We start from the raw sequence: 6,453 nt of genomic DNA on the forward strand, positions 1-6,453 counted from the left end.
GAGTTTTCTCCTAATGAATTCTTGGGAAAAGAAAGTTTATCTCTCCGTATTGATTCCCTTCACTTTCTGTAATAAATTCAAACATTTCCAGCCAGTCGGAGTGATGTGCTGGGGCCTAATCTAAATGTTGACGGTTTTGCATACATTTCCTGACATTAGGAGCAGACATATTGGGAAGGAGACGGTTCAGGGTCTCCCATTACTCTGAATTCACTCTACCTGGGATCCCAAAGAGACCTGAGCCTCAGGACAGACCAGTGGATGGAGAGATTAAGAGATGGAAAGATGAAAGAATGGTTCTTAAAAGTACAGACAGATGGATAAAAAGATGAGCAGATAAATGGACAGATTATTGTCCATGGTTGGACATTGTACATAGGGACACATGGACTGATGGAGAAACAGACGGATGGACAAATGAACGGATGGATGGTCAAATGGACAGATGTGTGGACAAACGGGCAGTTAAATTGACAAATGGATGGATGGACAAACAAATGGACAGATGGATGGACAAACAGATGATTGGACAGACAGATGGAAGGGCAGGCAAACTGCTGGATGGACAAATGGACAGATAAATGGATAGACAGTTGGATGGACAAATGAATACGTATTGGTAAAATGGACATGTCAATGATGGGATAAACAAAGGGACAGATGGATTGACAGACGATGGACAACACAAAGTTTTTCATACATGTCCCAACGTCTCAGACCTGGACAGGTAGATGTGCGGGTCCAGGTGCGTCCTCTGTGCTCTTTCGTCCTCCCCACCCGTCTCTCTACCTGTGATCGTCGCCATGTGTTCGTCCTCCACCCTCCAGCGCCGCCATATGCTCCCAACATATGCTCCTCGCAACATATGGTCCACCGTTAGCTTCCGTTTATGTAGCCATCCAGGAAATATCCAGCACCTTAATGGGGAATTTAAATAAAACGACCCCAAATTAGGATTATAGTCAAGAAAAACGAGCAGTTTCACACCCCGGAAGGCTAAATAGCTCTGAGTTTAGGTGTGTGTGTGGGAAGGAGGATTATTACCCATCACCTCCCCTCATCCAGAGCCAAAAGCCTGACCCAAATATGGCTGAAAAACAACGTGTGACCTGCTTAGCGTTTCACCCGCTTTGCTTCTGGCTCCAGGCTGTGGTGGCGGCGGTCCGGTGCGACTCTACATGAAAGGTGGTGGCAGTGGTGGGGGTTCAGTCTGTTTAGTGGGAGACAGAACAGATGCCAGCAGATGGCTTACATATTGTCCAGATCTGACCCGGGTAGAGGCTAATTGCTGGGAACTGCTCAGGTTCACCTTTGGATTGCTGCGGACAGAGACGGGAAATTAGAAATTGGTTGGAAAAGTTCAGAATATTCCCCCAAACGTTTATCTCCAGGTTGAATTTTCCATTGAATTGTGAACGTCGTCAACACTTGGTTGGTTTCTATGATTTTACTAATTTCATGCTGCCGAAGATGCAGCGGTCTGTTCTGGAGCCGCTCGAGTCGAATAACGAGTAAAAACAAGAAGCTTTTCTTATCGTGCTCCTGTGTAATTAGACTGGGAAATTATTCCAGTTTTAAGCTGGTTAAACTTGAACTTACTGCGCTGCTTCTTTTTGTTGAAGGAAGTGGAGTTTTATTGCGAGAAAGAAACCAGAAGTGTGACTGGAATTATTTCACCAAAATACAGAAGCAAATGTGTTTCAATTGCATTTTTACTTCCAAAATATTTTTAGTTTAATGCTGTTTCTGTTTCAACTAATTGGAAACAGTTGCTTATTTATTTCTGTGTTTGATGAAACAATTGTTTTATTATATAGTATTGTAGATCACAGCTAAATTTATTACAAATCAGATTTTGACCTGGAAATATAAGACATAAATTTATTAAGCGAGTGAATTGAGTAAAAATGACCTAAAATATTTAGAAATTTATTTTTCTCACTCTTTTCTGACAGAATCTTTAGCACTAGCAAAGAAGCTTCCACAACCAAATGTATATATTTTTAAATTGTAAATCATTACATTTTTACCTGTCTATTCCAAATAACATATGAACTGAAGCTGAATTTACTTTTTATGTGTGTTGATATGGCTACCAGTAGTACAGTACAGCTAGCTACAGCAGGACATGAGAAAAGAATAAAAGCAGATATTTGTTTTTTGTAAACTTAGATGTTGACGACCATTTTAGATAAAGCACTCACGTTGAGGATAGGACTGAAAAAAGGATAATCCTTTTCTTTTTGGTGTTTTATTTTGCTAGTGCTATCAGCATAGTAAGCTAACTGCTATTGGAAATTCAAAAATTAGCATCAGAAATTCCTTTCAAAGTTTAAATGCTAACTAACTATTTTTAGATGTCGCCCTCTTGTGGTGAAGGACCAGCATTAACTAACTGAAAAATTGCAACTTCTGAACCCGTTCACGTAGAATCTAAAGTTAGCATTACTGTACAACTAGCTACTACAGGAAATTAGCAAAAGTAGCAGCACAGAACCTCATTAGCTTAGATGCTAACAGAAAAGTTAGCATCTCTGTAAGTTTAGATAATAGTAACATTATTTTTAGATGCAGTACATTTGCAATAAGACAAAAAAAATTCACCAGCTGAAGCTGAGTTAACGATTTTTGTCTGCATACAAGCTAACAAGCTAGCATTAGCACTTGAACATGACTAGCTGTTACAGGAAGTTAAAAAAGCAGTTGTGTCTGATTTTGAATTTGAACTTTAGTGCAGGTGTTAGTTGCAGTCCTGTAAGAGTTAAAAATAAATATAAATGCTAAAGTAATCTTGTTTTATCCTTATTTGTTTTCAAGCTAGCATTAGCAATGAAATATAGCTAGAATAAGTGTTTTAAAAGTTGTAATTTTTTACTTAATGCTTTTTATCTAGGATTAATATTTTGAAAATGTGTTTTACTCGCTCTGAAATTAACATTTGAAATAATTTTCCAAGTTTGGCCCTGATTCCAATACATTTTTAGGCAAAATAAATATGAAGAGGATTTATAAGAAGAAAAGAAAAAGGGCTCATAGTTACATATATTTTACTCTAACAGATCATTAACTCTAAATAAATCACTGGAAATCCCTGATTTTCTTTCCTCAGACAATAATTTGTGCAGAAGATATCTATATTTTCTTAAAAACTGTTGAAAATGTTTCCATTTTTAGTTTAGTTCTTATCTTTTAATAAGACATTTTTAACGGAATAGGCCACAATGGGGAACAAACATGCACTTATGAAGGCTTTAATAATAAAACAGTAGCTCTGCTTTTGATATACTCATGAAGTGTAGATTAAATCTGCAACAAAACAACCCTGTTGACCAAATCATAGCAACTTTAAAGCTCTGTGTGATCCCAGTTATGTCTTTCTGAACATATAGGCCTGTTATGAGAATCTTTTTTTATCCTTTCCTTCGATTGTGCAGCTGCTCGTGGCACAGAAACGTAATTAACTCAAGAATAATTCAAGCATGCTCGTGCTGTATTCACACATGTCACAATTTATACTTTTGCGTTTTACTTTCAGCCTTTCATTTCTCAAAGTGAGCTGTTTATGAGACTAACACATTTACACACACACACACATATATTTATATATAAATATATATATATGCAGGGATGCAAATGTGTCTGTTGGCTATGAACAAGCTGTCTGTACTCATTTGTAGTCTCCAGCCTGGGGATAAATCAGATCATGGGGGTGGAGGCTTCTCCCCCACCTCGGCTCCCCATCATCTCTGGATCGTGGCTGCCGGCCTCGCCGAGGTTCAGGTAGCGCCGGCGGGTTTGGGGGAGAAGCCGGTTCAGTCATTGGACTGCAGATGCTGCTCTCGATCAAACTCGGTGTCCCCTAAACGTCCCCGCTGCCACGAGACCAGACACTTTACTACTGGAGTGACACTAAAACCGGCCGAGGGGGATGGAGAACACAAACATGACTCCATGTTGGAAATGTGAGTGGAAGTGGCTGCAGATGCAGTAATTATGGCTCTCAGACTGATGTCAGTGCATTCAGATTACAGGCTTGACCATTTGTCAGGGATGTTCCTCAGGGCTCCGTTTTGGCTCCCCTTCGGTTTCCTATGCATGCCATTAATTTTCTATCTCAATCTGATGAACTCCAGTAGCTATTTCTGCTTTTAATTTAGCATAAATCCATTACAATTTAAATTAAAATGATAAAAAAAGGCTTTTATCAACCACCCGACTGAGTTGTCTTTTATTAGTTTTTCTTTTTTTTTAACCAAAAATATCTTCCAAAACGTTGTTTAAGAATGCGTTATGGCCATAGAACCAAATTTAAACAAAGATTTGACCAATAAGAGCAAACAAATCGCCATAAGCATTTCATATCAGCCATATTTCCTTGTTTTGTTTTTAATTCTTACATTTTTCAGTCAGAAAACAGAACTACAACCCAAAGATTATTTTTTGGTTTCTTTTTAAAGTGACATAACCTTTCCTCTGAGCTGTTATACCCATTTTCTTCTTTCTGTCTACTCTAATATTTTTTATTTTGAAGCATTTTTGGAGTTTGCTGGTGAAACATGAAACTGCTGCCTCAGACTCAGGCGTACTGTGGTTATTCTCTTGAGAGTTGCACCAGCATATTAGCCTGGAATAATAAAATACTCTAAATACCAATTGGTTTTGAACCAAAACACTTCAGAAAAATCGCTGCAGGTCCAAGCATACTTTAAAAACTAAAAAAAGAATGACTTGAAGAAAATTGTTTGGGGTTAAGCTAGTTTTTGTGAGGAAAAGTGGGCAAACACTCAGTAAATATTGACTCCAACCAAAGAAAAGTGGAATCTTTGAAAGGCCAGCATTCGTTTCATGCTGATGTTAATGACAGTAACTCACAATGGACACGAGGCCTTGCAAAACAACCGTGTTCCCTCCTTAATGTGATCAGTCGTGATGATTTTCTGAACGATAATGATTCATCAAACGAGTCACAAAAGGGCTCGAGTCATTAATAAAAGAACAGAGTCAAAGCACCTTGGGGATCCTATTTTTCCCCTTCCTCCCCTCTCCCTGCATTCAGACCTACTTATCATTAAAGCGAGTAAAAAGTGGCGGCTACGTCTGAATAAAGTCTTATTGTTGGATTTGGATGGGAATAAAAATCCATTTCAAATTAGGCCCCATTAGCATCACTAAGAGTCGTAAGATTTGGGTGACCTTTCCGTGCCTTGGAAGCTCTCCTTCACCCGTTTATGGAGATGAACTCGTCTCTTGTTCTGCTTTTACATCTTTCTTCTTAGACTTGAGGTAGCGATGACACCACAAATACTGATAAAACCTACAAATTAAGATATCCAGGTTTAGAAATGGAAGTAGACGGATGGGTCAGATGTCAGGCCAATAAACAAACAAACCATTGATTTCCTGCCTCTTCCATCGTTCCTGGAAATCAGGTGAAGTTCGTCTCCGTTTATGTTGAAGGAAAGTGATTATTTTTATGCTAATGTTGAAAGTATGCAGCATTTTTTTGCAGTGTACATTTTAAAAATACATCCACATTTGAGTATTTCAGCTTTGAGAGTTTTAGTCAACCTGTAAACTAACTCATGACATTATTGTAAGAGATGCAAGAGATTACATTTTGCTAAACTAAATCATTTTGCAACCAGATTCCAGGAAGTCATTTTTACTCTTGCTAGCTAAGCTAGCATTAGCCGATGAACCTGCAGTTTTGCTAATCCATGGATTGGCATCAACCTCTTAAAACATCAACGTAATGTAACACATTAAGTAAATATAAATCCAGTTTTAATCCACTTACCACACAAAAAAACAACTTTATTCTTCCCAAAAACGTTTCTTTTTCCACCTTCCAATTGAATGTTGTTGCTAATTTTGCAAACTAGCTTTAGCCGATGACCAAGCATTTCAGCTATTCAGAGTATAAATTCATCAAGTTTTATTGGTTTAGAGAAATTACTCAGTATTGTATTGAATGATGGACTAGATCCTACATATAATTAATACACTCTGAAGGGGATGATTTACTATATTAGCAAGCTAACAGCTAGCAATTATGACTTTTGATCATGATCGTAATTAATATAGAAACCTCTGAGACAAACCTAAATCCATCTCCCTGACCCAGAAAGAATTATATTTTCCTCTGCACTACAGTTGTTGATGTTTGCTAGCATCTTTGCTAATGCTAGTTTGCTAACCAAGCTAGCATTAGGAAGGATGCTAAGATTACTTAACGCCTTAGTCTGATTTGAAAAAGGTTAAGAAATCCTCAGCTTAGCAACAATTGAGTTTAAAATGACTGTCTGCTACATTACATATTGGCTAATATTGGTTAATTATTGGTTATTAGCTGCTCATTTTCATTTTTATTTGCTTCCAGCTGATATATAAAGCTTTTTAAAGCTGGAAAACATTGTTTTTTACAGACAATTATTTTACATGAGTCTTTTTTGT

This window comes from Xiphophorus hellerii, chromosome 24 (assembly GCF_003331165.1).
Source record: "Xiphophorus hellerii strain 12219 chromosome 24, Xiphophorus_hellerii-4.1, whole genome shotgun sequence".
Classification (NCBI taxonomy): Eukaryota; Metazoa; Chordata; class Actinopteri; order Cyprinodontiformes; family Poeciliidae; genus Xiphophorus; species Xiphophorus hellerii.